The following is a 23,547-nucleotide window of genomic DNA, read 5'->3' as shown; positions in this document are numbered from 1 at the left end:
GAAAAATGCTAATTTTGGGATGCATTCTATGACCAAAAGAAAAATAAAAATCAGCAACTATCTTGAGGAAGGTCCTCTGGGAAATGATCAAGGGTTCATTTATAGTGTACTACTAGTTTCTGTTTATGAAGCTGACAGCCTGTTTGATGACCAAGACAAATAAAAAGAAATGAAGAAAAAATCAATGGTTTCCTTGAAGAAAGGCAGTCAAAGCCCAAAGCATTCAGCCTAAGTAGTTCTGGATTTTAACTGCTTTTTTGTTGTTGTTTGTTTGCTTGCTTGCTTTCTGTTCCTTGGTGGTGGTCAGTAGGGCAGTTAATAGCAGCAGATCCAGAGCTCTGCCATAGCCTTTCACGTGTGGTCTGCAGCAGGCAAGCCTTCAGCAGGGCTGCAGGGGCTTCGTGCTCGGGTCTGTGTGGTGGTGGCTGCTGGGTGAGAGCCCAGCCTGAGAGCATGTGGATGTGGAGCTGGAATATCCCTTCAGGCAGAGTTTAATACTCTTCTGTTTGCACAATACTTTCATGTATAATAATTGAACTTATTTGCACTTCAAATAATAGCTGGAAAGTTACAGGTGATGTTATTATGCTAGGCTATTCCTGATTAAGTGCGTAAAACACTTTCAGCAAAGATTTTGTATGTGGGAGATTGTAAAGAGTCAGTGAAAAGACCAAACTTTCATGATTTATTTTTCTTGCTGAATACTGAAAATGGAAAATCCTGATGCACAAAATCTTTGATGAAAAAAAAAAAAATTCAAGTTGGGTATTGTCTGTGTGAAGGTTTTCACTCAGATGGGGTTAAGGTGCTGGCACTGCTGCTTGGAAAGCTGCGGGTGCCCCATCCCTGGAGGTGCTCGAAGCCAGCTGGATGGGGCCTGGGCAGCCTGAGCTGGTGCTCGACCTTGTGACTGGCATCTCTGCCCATGGCAGGGGGTTGGCACTAGCTGATCTTTGAGCTTCCTTCCTACCCAAGCCATTCTATGATTTCTGATACTTGATACCTATTTTAATGATGGCATTTCAACAAAATTGCGCACAGACTCAGAAGGCTGATTTTGATGCCCTGATCCGTACTTATCTCAGCAGTTCAGCGCTGGCTTCTGAAGTGTTGCACTTTGTGAAGAACCTCAATGCTTGTTTTCGTTAGCAGTGTTTAATTGGTAACTGTTTTTTTTTTTTTTTGATGAGCCAGTTACTGTTGGTAACAGCCCCAGTGCAAATTTGGAACCTTAAAAAACTTTGCTGTGCCCTCTATTGGCCTCTGTTCCCCTTGCAGCCACCCCTGCCCTCCTGCGCTGAACAATTCAGGTGTGGGGCTGAAGTCTGTGCCAGGCCACAGGTACCCTCTGGTTGTACCACTCCCCTTCTGGCTGGCTAATGGCTTTCCAAGCAGCCTTAACTGTCATCCACCTCACTGGGGGACATTTAAAAACCTAGCCATGCTGTGAGTGCAGGCCTCTCAGTGCTGTGGTACTGAGGCTGCCTTGCCCCTCCGTAGTGTTGGGTCTGTGCCTTGTCGGATGGTTTTCAAATGTCTCCTCACGTGAAAACATTTTCCCCAGATATATTTGATGAGAGTTGCCAAGAACACTGAAAACAGATAGAAAGTTAATTAAATGTCCTGGAGCTCAAATTGTGGCTGTTTCTTTCTTCCTGCTCCAGGCTCCCTCTGGATTTGAGAGATGGATATTCCATACGTTTTGTTTCAAGTGCTCAAAAATGACCCTGGAGTACGTTTCCAACTATTCAGAGCCTCTGTTTGGGGCCAGGCTTTTCCAGAGAGCTTTTTACCCGGTGGACTGAGCTCTTCTGAAATCTTGGCCACTCATTCAGCATCTGGAGAGGAGAAGTCCTGTTCAGAGCCTGGTCTCACTGGTGGAGCAGCTTCACTGAAGGTCTTGCATTGGGATCTAGTCGCTCCACCAGTGTCAATATGAACATTGATGGGCCTGAGTGGGTTTTAGGGCAGTAATCCAATGTATTGGGTTGTTTCAGGGGATTGAGAAGGTTTGTACAATCTCATTTCAAACAAACATTTCTCCATGCTGCTGAGCTTCTTCCTGAGAGTGGGGTGCTGAGAGAAAAAGGGGATGGGTGGGTGCAGTCTTTTCCCTCTGCGTGGCTGCAGCAGGAAGTTCTCTGTAGCACATCTTGCTTGATGGCTTTCCTGCTGTATTGAACCTCACTCTTCTGAGCTTTATAGCATTGCCTTTTGCTGGAGACAGGACTACCACGAGGAGCATTGTGTCCAGCTGTGCTGGTTCTTCTGGTTCTAGCGTGGAGCTTGAACACACCAAGGCAAGCAGCAAAGCCATTGGGTTCCAAAAACAAGTTTTTATTTCTCTGATTTGAGACAATAATTTAATAGAACCTTTCACCTATTTTTAGATTTCCATCTGGAATATATTAATTCCCCCCCCCCCCCTTTTTTTTTTTTTGATAAGAAAAGTACTTTTTGGAATTTATGCCAACACAGTGCTGGGGGTGGAGGCCCGGCACAAGCCTCCTCACACAGCAAACGGTTGCAGAGGTTTGCTTTCATCTTTCAGAGGATTTTCAGGGAAGAGTCAGAGCCAGGAAGGGAGAATGGGTGCTTTGCAGCTAGGGGCTGAGTGAAGTTTTTATGGGGTTGTGTGTGAGGGGACTCAGGCAGTGTTAAGTCCTGGTACCAAAGCAGGAAGGTAGACATATTTCTTACCTGGAGCTATTTTAAGGCAGAGGTGAACCCAGACCTAGAAGCACGTATACATATGTGTGGAATGTGAAGTGAGATGTTTCTGTGATGTTTGCCTGGCTTGCTTATTTGAAAGTATCCATGTTGCTTTCTGTACATCCAATTCCAGCAGGTTTAATGACAATAAATCAGTTGTAACTATATACGGTTCTAACTATAACTTAGAACCAAAAACAAGTAGAAGCTTGAATCTTGTCACAGTGCCTTTTTGGAGGAGACTGTACAGCATGGGTCTTTGCAGGCTTCAGTTTTCACAGCTGGGCTCTGCTGTTTGGGTTAGAATCAGAAGGAGGGATATTCTGAAAATGTTGCACTTTTCTTCTCAACAGTTTTGCTAAAAGGGGCCACTGAGCTTGGTACTGTGTTTAGGAAAACCCTGATAGTAAAGACAGCATTGGTGACTCCTGCTAAAAGATGCCATGGAGCAAGCAGCAAACCCATGGACTACTGCTTAAGCACAGCCAGGCCTGGGTTCAGCCAGCACCCTGCTGCACTGCTGCTGCTGGATGGTGCCTTGTGTTACCCCTCAGTGTCAGCACGGTTTCCTTTTATTTCTAGGGAGAAACGCACTTACTCTGTGACTGGTGGAGGCTTTGTCTCTGCAGATAGCAAGACAATTGTCCGACTTGTTTGGCTGAGCTAGGCTGGCCAGGGCTGAGGAATGAGGTGAGCATGGATTTAGGAAGGAGAGAGTTTAATCCCTGTAAAATTATTCAGGAAAATCACAGGAACAATCCAGCTAGGAAGATAGTAAGAAGAAGAGGAACACTTGAGATGGGTGTTATTTACAAATCTGTTTTGAAGCAGACTTGATGGTTTAAAACATAAAGAAAAGTATGGGTGTCCCTGGGCTAAATACTGCCAGGATTTGATACTCTGTTTATTGGGATATCAGGATATCTGTTTGTCTTCCACAGCTCTAGGTCAAATGAAAATAACATTTACCTTCAGCTTTGAAGAGTGTAACTCCACAAATTTCATTTCATATGTATTCTTGGTGTTTTTTGGAGGACCAAATTCACCCTGCAGAAGACCAGGTGCTGGCCAGTCATTACCCTATCACCTGGTGTGGGTGTACCCTAACAGGAGGAAGAGCTCAGGTGCAGCAATGACAGATGAGCATAGGAGCATGGCATTGAGACCAGCTGACAGCAGCTGCAAGCTGATTTGAGATACCTGGCTTGGTCTCATGTTGGTGGAGTGTCAGTGCAGAGGAGTGCAGAATGGATTGTGTTTTCTGCCAGGTTGGGCAGTTTGCTTTTATGAATCAATGCTAAATCACTTAGAATTAAGGGTGCATTAACCTTATCTCAGCACGTAGGGATATGTCTTTGAATCTATTAACTTCTATCTTGCTATTTGAGATGGCTATATAACTTTTCAATGGCTTATAAGGAGTGTTAGGAAGCATTTTCCTGTGAGTGACTGTTTTGATTTTGTGCTTTGAGGCACTGAAGAGCCCTGAAGCTTGGTTCTGGAATGTGCAACGTTTTCAAAGGGCAGTGTTTTAACCTTGTACCTCTAAAATCCTGAGTTGATGTAGAAGGAAGAATTCCACGTTTATAAGGGTTGTATGAGCCATAGTGGGTCTTCCTGTTGCCTTTTGCTGTCTTCAATTTCCTCTTTCTAGTTGCTTTGTGGTTACATGTGGCTCCCTGTGCCTCACCTCTGCAATCCCACAGCTTCTGGCTTGGGATGCACATTTCCAAGGAGTAATTTTATTCCAATTAAGTAGGGGTTTTGTTTTGCTTAACTGCTGCCATGAATAGAGTTCAAATCACTTCTTGTTGTGTGTCTGTTGGGACTTCGTGCAGGACATGGCTTGATTACTAACATTGGGATTGTGCAGGGTCTGGAGAGGTGAAGGGCAGGCACTCTGTAGGGTTCAGTGAGCCTTGTGCCAAGGAAGCTGCCTTTCATAATCAAAGGTGAGGAAACCATTTAACTGTTCTCTCCTCAGCTCCCTGAGGAAAGTTATTTCTGAAGAGATGGTGAGTTTTAAGTGATAGTTGCAGTGTGATACAGAGAGGTCATTGCTTGGAAAGGACATTCTGGTTGAGAAATTGCACCCCATGACCAGAAATGCTGCTGTTTCTGTACCCAGGACAGGGTTGCAGTGGAGTCTTGATTGGTGAAGGTGTCTGGGCATCTTCATCAGAATCAAAAGAGGCTTTGGACCAATTTGAAATGCTTTATGATTATGTGCAGCTGTTGGGTGTATGGCAACTGAATGTTCTCTTGTAGCGGAGCCACTGACTGGGGACCATAGGGGTCTGTGGATGGCCCAGCCCACAGCCCTGTCAGCAGAAACCTCACACTGGAACAGCTCAGTTCTGGCTGGCTACAAGAAACACAAATATTGTTAAATGATTTCCAGAGGGCTTTTACGTTGTCTTTTCAAATTTAGGATTTTTATTTCTCAACAGCAGAAGATATTTGTGGCTGCTTACATGATATTAGAAAAATAGCCACATGCAAGGCGGAGCATTAACCAGGGAAACGTCCGTAACTGGTTTTGCTGCAGTTTACTATGCCAGCTCTGAAAGTAACAGTCTGACCTTTAGTTTCTCTGTTATGGTTTGAGGGTTTTCTTACGTGTATGTGAAGCTTTCCAAGATAAACCAAGTGAATGTGGTTTGGCATTTAAATCACCGATGTTGTATCAAGCTAGAGAATTTCAGAAGCCATTAATGTCTAAATATATGTCATTTTTTTCATGTGGGGATAAACTTTGTCTATCTGCAGATGTTTTCTTGGTCCAAATTCAGATCTTGATAATGTCGGAATAAATCTAAATGGCATTGCTAATGTCATTGGAGCTGCTCTGGGTTTCTTCTACTTTGAGAAGAAACTGTGTATATTTGAGTGTTCGAATCGTACCTGTTATTTTTATTTTATTTTATTTAAGTAGGTACATGTGTCTGTGAAAGGGTTCACAGTCTAGGGAAGCCAGACTGAGCGTTTCTGTATTACTCCTTTTGGAACGCGTTACATTACTGAGGTCATTCGTGACTGAGCCCTGTGCTGTTTGGATAAGCGGCTGTTACGTATCCGACCGGAACATCTGTGTCACACTGTGAGTCTGGGGCTGTTTGCTTTAGGATGGGATGGGGAACCACTTCATGAAATACTTGTGGGTGCATTAATAAACCTGGCAGTCACTCAGCTCCTACCTTCCGTGAAGGAAGGGGACGTGATTTGGGTTCTGTGGGTGCTGTGCTGGGTCCCCAGGTGCAGGCTGGAGCATCTCTGGCTCCTGGCCCAACCTCTGCTGTGCCCATGGCTGCCTCCTGCCCTCCCCTGGGCCATGGGCTGCCTTCCGCAGATGTTTTTGGTTTTCAGTTGAAAAATATATTTCTCATGTGTGAATACACTCTCTCCGATGCCTTTTCTTATTTTCATGTTTTCTCATTAAATTTTCATCTGTTTGTTTCTTCAAAGGGTTTAAAATGCCAACCCTGGTTTTCCTTATGGAGCTGAAGTTAGAGAGCAGTCTGCCTCATCCTGAGAAAAGCACTTGTCCAACTTGTTCTCAAAACTGTATTTAGCATAATATGAAAGTACTGGCATATTTTTCCCTAATATACCAAAATCAATCTGGTTATTTTTTAGGTTAATTGTTGTTGTATTTTTTTTTGTTTCAAGACATTTTAAAATCAAGTCCCTTGTCTAACTCAATATGTAGCTCAACAAAATCAGATTAAAATGTCTGCTTTCAAAAATGGCAGTGTGGTACACGGCTTCCCATATAGATAGAGAAGTGATGCTGTGAGTTTTGAGTCTTGCTATGAGGTTGGTTATTGTTAATCGTTGCAGCTGTGCTGCAGAGCCATGGACAGAGTTGTTATGGCTGTCCAGGAGTTTCCACAAAAAAGAGTAGTGTCTTTGTCTCACCCCAGTTAGCAGGTGTCAAAAGGCAGTGGTATGGGTTGTTTGAAGATAGGGGATCTTTTATTAAAGCTGTGAGTGCTGCACTGTGCTGTGCTGCTTGGGCTGGCTGCTCTGCAGGGGGTTTTACCTGATCCTGTGTACCAACACAGGGATTGCTCTAGGAAATGTTCAGTGCTGTTCTCCTCTGTACACCTGGAAGTCAACAGAGAGCACAGCTTTTCTCGTTCATCGCTGTATCTTGCAAACTAATTGTAAGCAAATAAAATAAAACTAGAATAGAGCATATGGAGTCTAGCCAGTTCTCAGCAATATTTGGACCAAATGATCTGGTACTGTGCTGTTTCTCGGATGTGATTTTGCTGAACTTCCGTGTGGTGTTTGAAATGCTACATGCCCATCCACCAGGATCTAGGACAGACAAAGGCTGCTTGGTCCTCGCCAGAGGAGCTGCAGAGGGAGTGAGGTGATTTCAGGCAGTTCCAGTTTCTAATGTGCATGTTTTGATTAATATCTTGTTAACCCCCTGTTAACCCTGACACCATGTGGTTGCGAGTATAAATATTTATTCCTGGAATGTAGCTATAGATACATGTTAGGATTAATGCTAAATTGTTAGTATTTAGTACTCCTTTTAAGTAAAATCAGTTACTCAGGCTGCTTCCTTTCATTATATATATGTTTTTTAATTGGCAAAAGACGTGTGCACAAACAGGGTTCAGATGGCCAGAGCCTCCGGAATCTCATTATCTTAATTGAAAAATGCCAGCCTTTGACATTAATAAATGATTTAGCTAGCACATGATTCAGTCACCGGGGAGAAATGAAATTGGCTGTTACAGCCATCCTTTGCTTCTAGATGATAATGATAAGCTACAGCCCACAGCTCTTCAGAATTAATAGCTCAGGGCTTAGGACATTATTTTCATATATTAGAACATCTCAATTTCATTACATTTGGTAACATTTTATTCTGGAGTATCTTTACACAGGAAAAAAACTGGAAGGAGTACAGGGGACATCCTCCTGGATGCTCTAAGATTGCTGTTCGGCTTTTACAGTGTTGCTTGTGTTTCCCAGCGAGCAAGACCACTCTTCACATAGTGGGCGAATTGAGTTGTGTGGATGGTGTGTGAGGATTAGCTGTGTATAGCACTACCGTAGTAAACAAGTAACTAATTCTCATCCAAGTGTACACTGTGCTCTGTGCATGGATTTTATGGAGTCTTCTGGAAAAGAAAATATTTTTCTGTCTAAAAAGCATTTCCTACCAGTGACTAGCTGTAAAAGAAACAGCTTGAAAATATTTCCTGGCTGAAGGGAAGGCTCGGTGCATACTTTCAGTTTGCCATTGTGGTTAACATCAGTATGTGTTTTTCTAGCACTTCTTGTTTTCTCCTGTTTTATGTACCCAGTGTTAATAAACAGAGGTGCAAAAATAACCAACCTGCTGGTTTTCTCTTTTGGTATCACTGATGCTGAGATTTTGCAAAGGGCAGTCTGAAGATTCAGGCTTGGCTCTGGTCCTGGCTGAGGTCGCTGGTAAAATACTGACTGCCTTGCTGCTGGAGCAGGGGCCTGAGCCTTGTGGCTTGGGAGGCTGGCTTTTTGTCCTGAAGCACTAGATTAGTGCAAAATGTAGCGCTGGCATATAGAAGGAGGTAAATAGGTGAGGTGAGGGGATGTGTGCCAACTGTTTTGGAGCCCAGCAAGAGCAGATGAGCGGCAAAATGTCCTCAGATGCACTCAGGTTACGAGCAGAGGGGTGTGGATAAACTGAGTTCTGCTGTCATTTTGGTGCTGTGCCATCCTGCAAATGACTGCATCGCTTCTTGCCTGCTTTCCCTGGTGGAGCTGTTTGCCTCCTAAGTCATGTGTCTCTTCAGCCTGACCCTCATAAGTCAGGGGTTTCTTTAAAGCCTTGCTTCTGTGGATGTGTGATTATGTGCAATTTTCTCTTAAACTGTTGGTGGTTTCTTCCTGTATCTATTAGCGTTGCAAGCAGTATCTATTACAGTGATTCTGAGATGCTCAGAAACCTGGAGGCAAAGACGAAGATTCCTAAATCTTCCTTGCTAAGGGATTTGATTTAGTAGTTCAGTGGGTAGGGATGGTGATAGGAGGATGGTTAGACTAGATGATCTTGTAGGTCCGTTCCAACCTTATGAACCTATAAATCTATGAAATGTATTCATCTTCTGTGTTCTTTCAGTTTTGATTATTTCCATCCTAACAGATGTGTGAAACCCATAAATAAGTCCTGTAAATTTGCTCTCCTTTGTTGGACAGCAGCACTCAGCATCACAGGCCTGCGAGTTACCTGTGCTCTGTGTATTGGTATGCCAGTGTGCTGCTGTTAAATTGTCACAAATCTGGATGTAAAGCAAGCTGCAAATAGAAAAGCCTTGCCATTCAGAACAATGAAAAGGGGGGAAATGCTCCTAATAAATGCTGAAGTGTAATAGTAAATATGTGCACACTTTTAGAGAAATAGCAGGGCTCTCACTTCTGCACGGTTTCAACCATGCGTGTATTTTTACTGAAAATGAATGAGCAGCCACTCATGCCAATAGGGCTGTGCTCCGAGTGCAGAGCAAGGCCTAATTTCTTGCAGGACAGCATTTGGTTTTTGCTAAATACTAAATCTTTCAGTGCACATGTATCTCTTCCGGAATTGAAAACATCTTTTATTTATTGCGTCGAGCTGGCAGCCAGCACAGAAAGCAGTCTGCATTATGTTTATCAACCCATGGAGAAATCCAATTCTTGAGAATCTACTCTTTGTCTGCCAAGAGCATCAATGGAAAGTTTAATCATCTCCAATTATATTTTAAAATTATTAAAATACGGCCAGTGAGAAAGGTGCTTAGTTCATTAAATAGGGCAGAGAAGGCACTGGTGAGTTGAGTGGCATGGATTCCTTATCCCTGCGCTTTCTCTGTGCTGGGAGGTCCCAGCCCTTAGGCAATCCTCTGCCCTGCTGAGGCTGCAGCCGGGTGGGAAGTCTACACTGCCACATGGGACCCTCTGCAGAGCTGCTACCTGTAGGCTGTTGTATGAGGAATTCTGATTTAAACCATGCTGCCATCTATGCAGTCTATTAATTGGGAATATGCTGGCTGGTCCCAACACATTCATTAAGCTATACCACTCATTATAATTAGCCTGATTTAAGCTTTGATGTACAAGTGTAAAAATAAAATAAAATTGGTCGTGATCATTTCAAGGCTTGGCTGAAAACCTCTGGTACAGAACTGTAAATAAGCCCACAGTGATGTGTGAATGCCGGAGGGCGTTACAGCGATCTTTTCAGGCAATTCTTGTGCTCATGTTTGGAGAAGTGAGAACATGTAGAAGGTTTTCCATATAGCTGTGGAAATCCTAAAAGTCTGCACTGCCGTATTTAACTATTGGAGTTTCTCCGTTATTTAGAGTCCTCACAGGAAGTTTTCTTGCAAAAATTGTGACAGCCAGTCTCACTAACTGAGCACAAGGTTTATTACTATATGAACCTGATAATTAGTTTGTAATTTGTGCATAGGCATTTCATCCCAGCGGTTTTCTTACAGCGAATAATTTGCCTTCTGTTTGTTGAGGGTAGTGGTTTTATGTTTTTTTTTGTGAAAACAGAACTCCCATTCACGATGGGCACAGCAAATGTAGTAAAACATTATCATAGCTGGGATTTGTTGTACACTATGGATTTATGTCAAGAATGTTAATGATTTGTTTATGAATAAGTGAGCCTGTAGTATTGTGAAACAATATCTGGCAAGGCTGCTGAATGGACATTTTGAGAGCAGAGGATTTGAAACTGAATAAGCTGCAGATATTTGTATGTCTCAAGCTAGTCGTAACTAGGCTTATGGATTTTGAACAGAAGTGTTTATTTAATGCATTATTATCTTTTACTGTACTCATCTGCCCTACGTATGGGCCACTCAAAGAAATGGAATGAGGTTGTCAAGTACGTTTTAAGGGCAGTTAATCAACTTCTTGTGGGCTTTATTTAAAAATAAGGGTTTTTTTCCTTCTTTCCCCCCAAAAGAAGCATGAAGCCTTAAGTGAGCAGTGTGATGCTTGCCAAGTTGGTGGAGAATAGGAACATGCTGTGGATATTCCAGGTTTCATTTGAGGATAGCATCTTGTTTATGAGAAGAACCACCTGAGTTTCCTGATGAAATACATGGTATAGTCCTTGATGTGTACTTGGTAATGTTTTTCCACTTTCCTCTGATGCTTATTTTATTGGAAGGATACCTGCTAATGAGTAGAAGAGGTTGTTCGTTCCCCTCTCACACTAGTCCAAAACCAGCATTGCCTGAGTGCTGGGAGTGCTTCTGAGAAGCAAAGAGTCATCCCTTAGATGAAAAATCTGGGGGCTGGATTGAGTCTCATCCCAGGTACCAATTCCTTGCTTTACTTATAATTTGAGTGATCCCAGTGTGTACTCTCACTGCCAGCACATCAAGTCAACCAGCCAACTGCCCATTTCCAGCAGCACAAAGTGAGAGAAATGGTCTTATATGCTCTGTCACTGTTTCGAACACTGACCTTAGTCACTCTTTTTCTCATGTGCTATGTAAATATGGTAAAGTTTCAAAAAACTGATTATAATGCTTCCTCTCCAATCGTCTTCCTTGTCATGAATTTTACAGCTGGTGAAATGACTATAAATGCATAACCCCAAGAAAGAGCTGTTACTCAGGTGCATTTATAAACCTAGCTAAGCTTTCTGCATAACTGCAGGTGGAAGATACCTTGTTTTTGGCTGTAGCAGGAAGTTTTGCCACTGATGTTGTGCACCTGAGCCCAAAGCGTGGGGATCCTGGTGCTGGATTTGGGGTGTTGGAGGCAGCTGCTGTGCAGCCAGACTACTGAGTGGAACATGACTAAGCTCTGCCTGAGAAATGATGGCATTTCTGGAAATAGGGTCTTGCACTTTTTAATGAGCTGGGCTATCAGCTCTGTACCAGTGGATGGTTAAAATGGAGCAAGAATTGCTTTAACATTAAAAATGTGCCTGGAGGACTTCTCTGAGAAATTGCTTATGATTATTAAGTGAATATAATATGGTAAGACAACTTTGTTTCTTTGCTGTGCTTTTTTTCATATTGAACTCAGGATTGAGGGTTGAAACATACAGATTGAAAATAATGTTCAAATGGGGATGACTTCAGAAGCCTTGCAGTATCCTTTGAACATGGGTAGGGAGGAGAGGTAAGACAATTTATTGAGACACAGCTTTTTAGAAAAAAAATCTAATTCCTCCACAGCTTGATGTGATTGTGTGCCAAGCAGAAAAGCAACCAAGGCCTGACCGGTTCAGACACTGAAGTGGGGAAGTCTCCTACAGACTGAATGGGCTGGGGGTAAATGGGCCTGGTATTGCTGGCTTCTGAAGCGTATGCACATGTAAATAAATGAAACCTCTCTGCGCCAATTGTGGGTGGTGAAGCTGTAGTGCTGGGCAGACTGGCTGTGGTGTGACCCTGCATAGCCGTAACAGCTGGCAGTGTTCTATGCAGCCAGACAGAGCTGTGAGTGCTGCCACCCCACTGCTTTGCAGCTGCTGAGTTCTGGCTGTGCCCTGTGTGCGCTGCTCCTTCCATGATGTGTTCGTTGGTTCTGCTGCCTTCAGATTATCTCCTGTTTTGTGACTGTTCTGAGCTGCTCATTCAGCAGATAAAACACAGCTTGTGGGCTCCTTGCTCCTGTTCTCCAGTTCGCAATATGCATTCAGGGAGGAAGGCACAGAGGGAAGCTGTACTGAAGCCAATGAACTGATTTGCTCTTCATGTGGATGCTTGTGCCCTGTCCTCACTCAAATGCATGCTGCACCATTAAACACTATTAAGTATTGGCAACTTCACAGTAAGCTGCATTTGTGATTTGGTTACTGTCTGAGCAGAAAAGGCAGTCCCAAATCTGCTTCAGGAACAGCTTTATTCTGTTCAGTTGGGAGTATCAGTGACAGCCACCAGAGCCTGTTAATTTCAAACTGTACTGGTGATAATGGAAGTGGAAATGCTCATGTCATAGGGCAGGAGTTGAAACTGATTGCTTTTCTACAGATGCTACAGGAAATATAGACGACAGCTACAGCCCTGTTACATGTGTTAGTTGAAGCTGGTTCCCTCTTAGCCTTACGTGTGAGTATGACACAGAATGCCATGGTTTTTAGATGGCTTCTAATCTTTATCTGTACAAATAATCATTTGTAAATTTCAGTGTTTAAGCAGATTTGCTTGTTCAGCAGTTGAAAACTATCATCATCCTTATGGGTAGGTACTGCATATGACTGCCTAGCCTGAACAACAGAAAATGTTGTTAGTTTGCTTTCCTATTTCTGCAGGGAGACGCTGTAGCTCCTCAATTTCTGATTTTCCCTGTTGTGCTCTTTGTAATATGGATGATGCTGAGATGCTTGTGATACACAATGAGCGCTTTAAGATGTGAAAAGCAAAACTTGGAACATTTCTGTTATGGTGGTTGCTGGATTGCACCCAAGAGGGAACAGGCTTTGTTGGATGATCAAAGGTCCCCTGCTCTCATCAGCTGCTCGGAATGGAGCAGACAGATGTTTATCTATCTGATTGTCTTGTAAAACTGTAGATTTGGCTTGTGTGAATAGCTGTGCATGCAGAACTTTACTATGTTATTTCAGGGGCTTTTCTAATGTCATCTGAAAATCTGTTCCAGACAGAGAACCTGGGATCTAAAATTAAATAAAAATCAAACAGAATTACCTTCTGCTACTAGAGCCACGTAGGCCTAGAAATATTATAGTTGGATTAAAGTTTGGTATATTGCAAGGAAACCAGTAGTGATTGATTGATGTGGAGTCAAAGTTCCCTCTTTTGGGACATTTTGTACTGCATGTTCTTAAAATGCATGTTGATAGTGAAGATTTTGCAGTGGGCATTCTTGGATACCTCAGCAGCTGCAATGTGAATCCTGATGGAAGTGAGTGGAGATGAGGCAGAGCCTTGTGCAGCCATTGTATGATTCTGTGTTCTGCATTCTCATCTGATAGAAGCTTTCCACTGAGTTTCCCTTCTGTTGAAGGTATTCCATCAAAGGAGTTGGTCTTCATGATTCATGTTTGTGGGTCTGCTTTACTTTAATTGCTGTATAAGTTATCTTTCCCTTCCAAAGGTAGGAAGCTTCAATAAACACTGTGAGCTGGACTTTTCCTTGTAACAAAGCTTGGCTGATTTGCTTCAGAAGTCCTGTGTGGATTCCTCTCACTCTGCAGAGTTGGGGCTGACTCATACAGACGTAGTGCTGGAGGTTCATGTTGAATCCCTGTGTGCATGTACCCATGTACCTTGCATCTGCAGACTACCTGCTTACTGCTGTATCAGCAAATGTTCAGAATCAGCCTTTTTTTTTTTTTTTTGGCCACATGACTGTCATTGACATCACTTATCAGTTTGGCCCAGAGATTTTTTTGAAGGAACTGTATGTCCATTATGCATGCAAATAGCTTAGATAAGCACAGTTCAAAAATAGGGCTGCAGTATGAAGAGTTTCAAATATAAGAAAAAGTGAACTATACAGTGGATAACCCTTGGGCTTAGTGGTCAGAATGCAAATAACAAAAGCCACAAATCTGAGCAGAGAGACATGCTATAAAAAAGCATTATCACAAATTAAGCGATAGAAGGCCTGTTTTTGCATGGCAATCTGCTGGATTTATTTGGCAATTATTTACTTGTGGCGGTGGTGTTCGTGCAAGTGGAATTTTTAGCAGTCTTGTTGTAGAGGACTGAATATATAAAGCTGTTCAAACATTTTGCATCAGCGTTGGTTTTTTTTTTTCCCAGCCAAATAGATGTCTCTTTTGATTAAAATAAATCTTTCTTTTTTTCCTAGATGAATGACTAATTGATATTCACAAGATGGAAACCTTTAATATTTTATCAGAGGCCTTTAAATTCTTTCCCTCCCTTTTTTTTTTCCAGGGTAAATAATTTAGACTTCAGATGCATCAAGTTTGATAAAAGGCACCTTGTTAACATCTCCTGTAGAATTACAGTACTGTGCATTTTGAAGGATGCTGAAACAACTCCATCAGTAATGCTTATAAGTTAAATTGAATGGGGCAAGGGAAGAAGACAGTGGGGAAATGCTGGGCAGGCAGTTCATTTATTTTAATTTTGCTGTTTCTTTCACATTAGTTTAACTAGCTGCCTAACACACCCACATTGGAGACTGTAAGTGTCTTGGGCATTTGGAATATTTTCATCCTCTTGTATTACAGGAGTGTATGTTAAATGTGTATCTAGGGAAGCTTGCAGCCTTAAAAGCACAAGCCCTTTTCCCTGGCTGACATTCTGCATTACTTGATTTCCCCTAAGCCTGAAATCTGTTTTGTTTGTGATAATTGGCAGGGTTTATATAGGAAACATTTAAAAAACGAACCTCACTCATTTACATTCCTGTGTCTCCTGCAACTTCATTGCTCACAGTTGAGCCAAAACTTGCAGATTCAGAATTGATTGACTTTCAAAAAAATTGTTTTTAAAATATTTAATTTTTAAGGAGGCTGATAGTGGATTGGGTTTAAGGTGGTCATTGGTTTGAAAGGAGGAGGGGAAAAAAGGGTGGAGAAAAGTGTTGTGCTGATAAAAATGGTTTTCCTATTCTGCTTGTCTGCTGCTGAGCAGGACTGTTTGTTCTGCAGACGTTCTCTGCATGGAAAACTTGCCAGCCACTGCTGTGTCAATCAACATTTGCAGCAGATTGGGCTAAATTGGAATATAATTACCAGAAAAAGAGGAATTCACCTTCCAAATGTCAGAGGTTGAATGATGATCATTACACAGGTCTGAAGTCTTAAAATTATGCCAGCCTTGCTGGGAGGGAACATCTGTATAGTTTTGAGCTCTTCTGTTTAGTGTAGTTGAACAGTTTAGTATCTCCATTGTTTCATGCACTTCAATCAATTAATGATGTTGATTTATAAGACTGAAATGAACATTTGTAGACTGAAGTAGTAGCATTGTAACAGTACAAAGAACTAATAATGCTACAGCTATAGGTAAATGTAGCAGCCACATGTAAGGCAGTGGTAGAAAGGGGACTAGTGCTGTTCCTGCAGAGCTTCATACATGTTTTGCCATGGATCTCTGTGGAAGCAGAGTTATTATTTTTTGTGACATATGGGATTCCTAAAGACTGGGATTTGGTTGTGAATGAGTACGTGTTTCCAAAACGGAATTACTTGGGTTTGTTTAATCAATTGTGGATTCCTCCAGAGTGACGCTGCAGTGCCTGTGTGAGGAGTTAGCTCTGTTTAATTGGTCCCATATGTACTTGCAGATAGTATATTAACCATGCCTGGGAGGGAGAAAGGCTTTTGGTTGGGTCTCATAGTGCTTATTTTATTTCTTAAGGGTTTTTTCTTTTTTTTTCTGTAAGAACTGTAGACATGTGTATACATACAATCACTAGCAGTTTGAAATGCAATACTCAGCAGAGGGATTAGATGGGCTTCTGGAAAAATATATGAACCTTGCTGACAAGTAAAGAAGAAACTGAGATTTTAAAGAGAAGCTGAAATTTCTGAGTATCTCCAGGTTTGGGTGCTTACATTGTGAGAACTTGGGAGCTTAATCTCCCTTCTCATCAAGCGCAAAGGACTTGTCCATTGAAAATCAGAAAAGTGGAAACAAAAGTAAACATTAATTACTTACAGAAAACCTTGAAAATCCTGGACAGACTGAGCCACTATACGTGGAGTGTGTGGGTGTGAGAGCTCTGCCCTGCCCCTGTGTCCTTCAGGCTGGCAACAACCAAGGGCAGTGCTGTGCCCAGCAGCTTTGCTTGAACTGTTCTGCTCTGCAAGAAGCTGGGGAGTTTTGCATCTGACTCTTTTGGCTCAGCTTAACCAGTAAGGTAGTTGCAGGAGAAATAGGAATGTAAATGAGTTGGTTTGATTTTATTTTGTAAAGGCTTCTTGGTGCAAATCCTGTCAATTATGCAACTGTAAAGCTTTGCTGAATTAATGAGACACTTTGTGAAAGAGTATTTTTTGATCATTTTCTGTAGACTCCCTTATTCCTGACGTAGACTCTCTGGTGTGCTGTTCTTATTCACGAGTATAGGAAATGAGAAGACCTACTGTGTGAAATCTCCACAGGGACAGGGGTTATGCATCTGCACCGCAGCAGAACCCAAGTTTTGTCTATATTCTGCATCATCATCCCTAAAGATTAGTATCACCATGAATTCTGGCAGTGGTTCCCTGTCTTTAATAATTTGTTGATGGTAGTGAGAAAAGATTAATACTGAGGGGGAGATGAAATGCCTGTGAGTAGAGAGGTGTCCAGTGGGGATTCCTTGGAAATGTGTGTGGCGAGACTTTGGTGCTGAAGGAGGAAAAGCAGCTGGGAAAGCAGGTCTCTTCACTTGGAGATGGTGTTTGTCCATGGGAAGTAGGAGGACCCCGACTCTGAGATGCTCAGGAATGCCAGGCTTAAATCTCAAGTGTGTTCAGGACCTGCAAAAGTCATTGCTGTAAATCAGTGTCAAAGGGCTAACTAGAAGTCAGTGTTAAAACAGGCGGCTTTAGAGAAAGGAGTGGGTCATTGTCTCATTGCTATAAATGCAACAATTCAATAGACTTATTCCAAAAGTTCATTTGGTTTGCATTTAACCAAATACATAAACATTTTTGGCAAGAATTTGTACTCTTTGTTTCCATAATATTAACAAAAATGCAAGTATCTATCAAATAAATCATAGCAAATTCCCTATTTGTAACAGACGCCTCTGTCATTCAGTCCATAGCCCTGTCTCAGAGCATTTGAAAGGCAAGAGGGAGATCACTGAGCTACTGAACTGCCTAACAAGTTATTGATTTATTGCAAAAAATGAAGGAGAAGAATGAATGTGGCTGGAAAGCTTTTTTTTTCTTTTTCTTTTCTTTTGAAAGGGCTGTGCTGAGGAATGTAGTGGCTGTCTGGCAGGTATTGTACATGATGGGCTCTCACTGCCAGGCTTGGAGCAAGGGGAAAGAACTTTGTAAAGCATCCTCTGACACAGAAATTATTGGAAAGCCACCAAGAGCAGATTGAAAAAGCAACAGCTGCCTTCATGCTGCAGGATTCCATTGTTTTAATATTGGACCAACTAATAAATCTATATGTAGATATATTGTATAATATTGAACCAAATAATGCATCTACTAGAAAATCGTGTTAGGGGAAGGATATGTTGGAAAGGAGCTAAGAGGTCAAGCTCAAAATCAAAGTGAATAAACTTGACATAATTACGCTGCTGCGTGTCCTATTCTGTTCTTTCCTTTCTTGTCAGCCTCTATTTCTTCATTTTTTTCCATTTTTTCATTTCCTTTTCTTTCCTTCTGTTTTGTTTTTAAACCTTTTGTCTTGTCTTGGACGTACATTCAAGCTGCCATTTGGCCTGGAAAATGCTGGGGCTGATAAATATGTGGGCTTGCATGGAGAATTTCTGACACACTGGTGCTTTTGGACATGTAATCTAGTAAAAAAAATCCAGGCTTGCATACAGTCATAGTGCTCCTGGGGGAGGTACCGCTGTTTTGGATATGAGGAGATGAACAACAGGTAAAGGGGATGACTTTAATTTCCTTGAGTCCTATGCCAATGGAGCTGTTCGACCCAGGTTGCTTTCCTTTGCTGACTTCTGTATGTAGCTTGAAGGCCAGCATTGTCAGGGAAGAGAAGGAAGCAGAACCCAGAGTGTTTGGGAAGCAGTTATGAGTACAGCTCAGCTGATGAAGTAAGATGTACAACTCTCTGAACTGGGAGTTCAGTTACTGCAGTGATAAAAAAAAAAAACAATAAAAAAAAGTTATTGTAGAAGTGTGATATTTTTTTTAACCTTTTCCACTGACATTTTAAGGATTTGTTATTTTTATTTTTGTGATTATTAATAACCTGAAATATTGACTTTTTTTTTATACTGATGTGGATTTCTATAGTAGTATTTGAGCAATTACTGCTCAGAGAGGTGCGTGGTCTCTGAATATCTTGCGTATTCAGATTTGCTGAGGTTGGGGGGTTTAGTTTGGCTGTATAAAGATGCTGTAGGATCACTCGTGAAATTCTCATCTGGCTCTGAAGTTCCCTGCAGTTCGAAGGGTGTTTGTATCTGGGACTGTGTTTTGTTTGGGCAGCAATCCTGCTGATATGAATCGCATAAGCTTGGCAACAGGATGGTGGAATCCAGCCAGAGCAAACTCAAAGTACACAGGGTCTGAGAACAAAACGTTTCACATGAATTAAATTGTGAGGAAACAGAAATTCTTTAGTTCTATAAACTTGTAAGAAAATGGGGTATCATCATACGTGCAGCTGTGTGATCAGGAGTATTGATAAGGAGTGTAAGTGGTTTTTTTTTTGTTTTTTTAAAATGTAGTCTTAATAGTTGTGCATTTTTAAGAGATTTGTTTTATCATAACAGGAAGAAGAATATTCCCCAAGGAACTGGTACTATAGTGTAGTGGGGTAACTCTCAGTGTCTGCATACAGCAGCATCTTTTCTGGGAGGGTTTTGACCCTCAGCTGTTTCTGGCTTTGATGTGCTCCTGAACTTGCCACCTTAGAAAGGTTCCTTATGTCCTTGTCCTGCTTTTCTATCTACAGTCTTATGTTCTTTTTCCCCTTGCATATCTATTTTTCTATATACTATGTGTTCCTCTGCCATACCTTTGTCCTAATCCCCTTGTTGTGTTCAGCATTGGTTGGAGAGGTCCAGAAGCAGCCTTTGTACTGGCAGAGGAGAGCAGTGCTGGGAGGATGCCGGTTACTGCTCCTGGAACTTTCCTCTCTCCAGTCTCACACCTTGCTTGATTTGATGCTATGCAGCTTGGTGTCTGCTCACACACATTGGCATAGGTGGTAGGGTCAGGGTGACATGAGTGGAGTAGTGGTGGCTTGTGCCCTTTCATTTTCTGATGCGTGACCATGCAGCATGTGAAGGCCTTGTGGCATGATGTTGCCCTGCTGCGTTTCCCCAGAATCCTTGGCAGAGATTGTGCCCTTGGTTTGGGCATGCTGAGCCACGCCTTGGGCTGCCCGAGCTCCTCTGCTTCCAAAACATGACTGAGGGTCCCCATAGGTGAGTCTGTTGTACCTTCATGCACACTTCCATTCCCCTGCGATTTAGACTTGAATTCAGATATAATAACCTGCTATTTCATCTAAGTAGAATTTGTTATCTGAAAGAGATTGAATGGATTGGGTTTGATGGGCTGGTAAAATCCATCTCTCTTAAGATGCCTGAAGGGATACAGTCGTACTAACCAGATTTCTCAGGACAGGTCTGCCACAGTATAAAGATCTGTGTCAGAATCCTGGGTTTGTGCATGCTGGTCAGTGCTGTGCTGCAGAGCAGGCTCCTGATGGGATGAGTTCTGACTTAAGGAAGTGCTTCCATCTCCTATGTGGAGAGTTTTATTTCAGTGTTCAGTTCAATCTTTATATGAATTGCTTGTACAACATAAGTACCAGACTATGAGATTTAACACAGGGAAAGGGAAAACATATTTAGTGTGTATAAATGATGTCTGTTTAATAAGAGATGTAACACCTGTACTAGGTTGCATTTACTTGAAATAAAAGCAATGGGCAAATTTTCATTTGAAATATCTCAATTCTTGCTGAAAATCTGGAGCTTGGGGTCATAGGGTCACTGCTCTGCTTGTATCAGTGATGGGGTAAAGCATAAAGGACTACTGTGTTTTTGTCTGCTTTGACCATGAATAAGGCAGCACAGTGCAGTCGGTGGTACATGTGGGATGGATACTTTGATAAGTCACGTTTCACTGGGAGTAGGTAAAAGGGGCATTTGGGCTCACAAAAATACTCCTGTGGTTCATTGCACTTGGTTATGCCCTTGTGCTCTTATGCTGTTGTGTGTTACTGTGAGATACTCTTGAGCAGTTTGAGTTTGATGCCAGAACTAAATGAATTTCAAAAGTAGAGGGAGTATTTGCATGAAGTAGTACTTTATAGAGGTTATTTTTGATTTTTCCCAGTGGCTGATCTGTTGTTCTGATGTGGATTTCATGTGGCAGTTCTTCTGTAGGTGCTAGAAGGTTGAGTTGCAGTGAAGATTGCTTCTGATTTTGGAAAATTTCTATTTCAGAGGCTTTTAACTTTCGAAATTACTCTTTTTCATATGTTAGCACCCTACCATTTTGAGATTTGCAATACAGTTCACTCAATGTATGTCTTTGGCAAAAGCAGGCAAAATATAGGTCATCTGGAATTGTAGTGCTTCCTGATGTAGGTGAATGTTGGTTATAACACTCATGTTAGGAGATAACGTGGGCTGAGGGGCAAGGGGCCGAAAACTTTGTGACTTACTTTCACCGTGTCACATCCCCTCTCATCTGTAAACTGTGCATTTTTCTCCTCCCTTACTGCCAGGTTATAGACTGTAATGAATTCCAGGCCATCTTTTGTGGAATTAAAAAAATATATTCACATTCTAAATATAACTCTTTCTTAGTTCTATTTGTTGAATGGGAGTCTATTTTTTCCCCCTTCCTAATAGAAAATAAAGATCCAACTCAGTCTCAGTAATCAGTATTGTGAAAAACAGAGACTGTTTAGTTGTGACCTGAAAATGAAAAGCTGTGAAAAAGTATTAAGCATTATTATTACAAATTGTCAATGCCTGCTTTTCTCCTTGATGACACTTCTAACTGTGTAGTGTCATAGTTGTTTTCTCTAAGCAATTTGGCCTGAGTTGTGGAAAAGGCTGTATTTTTGTTGACAAACCAAAATGTTGTTAATTTTTATCTTTGGCAGCAACAAAACTTATGCTTAGACTAAATGTGTAGTACCTAGAATTTGCAAATTGAATGCTATAATAGTTATTCTAGAGCTAGTATGTGACTGTTGAGTTGAGAAAATAAATGTTGAAAAAATGAGTCAGAAGTGCGTGATTCTCATGTTGAATTAACTTGTAGCTTAGAGGGTTTGTGATGATGGGCATTTCATACGAATAGGAAGCACTTTGAAGGTCAGTAAGGAGGAAGGAATCTGTTTTTCCTCTGCAGGAACAATCTTGACCTGCTGAGGGTTTGGTATACCAGTTATACACTATTGGATCCTTTCCCTGAGAAGAAAACACCATCTTGTTTCCCCCAAGAAGAAAACTACTAAACTAAGCAAAGGAAAATGATGGAACTTGAATCCATGAATAGGCAAAACCATGGTTTTATATACAGATAAATTTTCTAATATTAGTAGGAGCTTTACTTGAATCTTACACTGAATGGTTTCTTGTTCAGCAAGTAGGAAAATACAATGCTAATTATCACTCCAGTCCTGTCTTTGGCATATAATCTATTTTGTTTGCTCAAGGAATTTTAAACTTTTTGCCATTTTTTTTTATTGCTACATTGCTTCTTTCATTTCTTTTAAACATAGTCTATATTGGTAGCACCATCTAACTGGATGAAGGACAAATAATGTGCAGTTCTGAATTTCTGTATTTATGCCAGATAAGATTCTGACCTTATGATGATGTTCAATATAAGAGCTACTAAGTGAACCTACTGATTCTGGCAAATAAAATGTGAATGCTATAATGTTCCCTGAAAATTTATTTGCTGAAATGCTGAAGTCATGCTTTTCAAGAACTTTGTGAACTTAAAACACTTTAAAGAAATATTCTGGGTTCACAATGGAGGAGAGCTAAAGCCTTTTTCTCAGGGAAAAAAAAAAAACCAAAAACATTGGCTACCGTTATATGTCAGCATTTGCCAACAGTTTCCGGATGAGATGCCAGTTTGGAGTGGAAACTAAGAAATGGATTGAGCAAAGCACTTTATCCTGTTCTTGGCTTAAAGCACATGAATAATCCCATTGACTACCCACGTGTGCTTTGCTGGGACTGCTCACATAGTGAAAGCTAGGCACGTGTTTAAATAACTTGCTTATTTGGGGTCTCACTGCATGATGTCTCCTGGAAGAGTCTTGATTTTCTTATGGCAGCTGTCATATGACCTGTGTGCATTGTCTGCACCAGCCACACAGTCCAAAGCAAAAGGATATTTCTGTGTCCACCCCCAGCTGGCCCTGCACTTCTCTGGCAACTAATTATTTATCTGCTGCCAATTGTGCTCCAGAGATTTTGGCACTCAATCACTCCAAGTTGCTGCTCATGCAAGTATTGAATTGCCTTTGGAAGGTGGAGACTAGTCTTTTTCTTGTTTAAGACAGTATATGTGGTTGTTAAAACATGGAAAAAAAATCGTCATCATAGCTTTATACATTTTGGTCAGAGTGGTCTCTATAACATTGTCAGCAGTAACACTGAAGTTGATAGAGATGCTAGCAGAGGAGAGGAACTTCATTGAAGAACCAGCTCTATATTCAGGAGGCAAATGGAGTGTTTTCATCTCTTGAATATCTAATGGAAGCAGTGTTCTTTATTTGAGAACTTCTGTGTACAGCTCACCAATGGAAGTTGAGCTTTTTCAGAACATGGAGAGGAAGAAATTAAATGCTGGTATAGTATCTTCTACAGTTGGATTTTTCCCAATCATTAACTCTGTTTTGATTCAAACACCCATTTGTGAAACAGCACAACTGTAGGTTAAACATATGTTGTAAGTTTTCCACCTCCACCTTTTTGTGAGCACCACTGAGGGCGCCATGGTTTCCCTGTGCTTAGTGAGGGCTTGTGGCCCCACAGAGTGTTTCCCAGGCAAAGATCATCCTGGCCAACATAGTTGGTCTCCAGTGCACTTCTCCCTTCTTATTTTCTCCAGAAAGATAATCTCTTCAGCAAGGCAACAGATCTAGTCTATGTATAAGAGCCATACAAGCAGTTGGAGAGAGATGCATTTGCAGCAGACAAAAGTTCCTTGATGGGCCCAGAAGGCCCAGCGCTGTGGTTGGTCGTCAGCAGGTAATC

The 23,547-nt window shown here is 41.6% G+C and overlaps 2 protein-coding genes across 2 annotated transcripts in view; one reads left to right on the top strand and one right to left on the bottom strand.

The window, feature by feature from the left end:
* ZBTB38 (zinc finger and BTB domain containing 38) overlaps window positions 1-12,290 on the bottom strand; it is a 308,794-nt gene extending 296,504 nt beyond the window's left edge. The window contains exon 1 of the mRNA XM_065748557.1: window positions 12,286-12,290. The gene's annotated coding sequence lies outside the window, so the exon portion shown is untranslated. The remainder of the gene's footprint in view (window positions 1-12,285) is intronic.
* The window catches only part of PID1 (phosphotyrosine interaction domain containing 1), a 78,787-nt gene that overhangs the window by 5,829 nt on the left and 49,411 nt on the right, over window positions 1-23,547 (top strand). The gene's annotated exons all lie outside the window — the stretch shown is intronic.

This window comes from Cyrtonyx montezumae, unplaced genomic scaffold (genome assembly GCF_038088225.1).
Source record: "Cyrtonyx montezumae isolate F1298 unplaced genomic scaffold, pur_monq_1.0 scaffold_5, whole genome shotgun sequence".
In the NCBI taxonomy this organism is placed as follows: Eukaryota; Metazoa; Chordata; class Aves; order Galliformes; family Odontophoridae; genus Cyrtonyx; species Cyrtonyx montezumae.
Note: the sequence above shows the minus strand (reverse complement) of the source record. Positions and strands in the feature narration are given on the sequence as shown.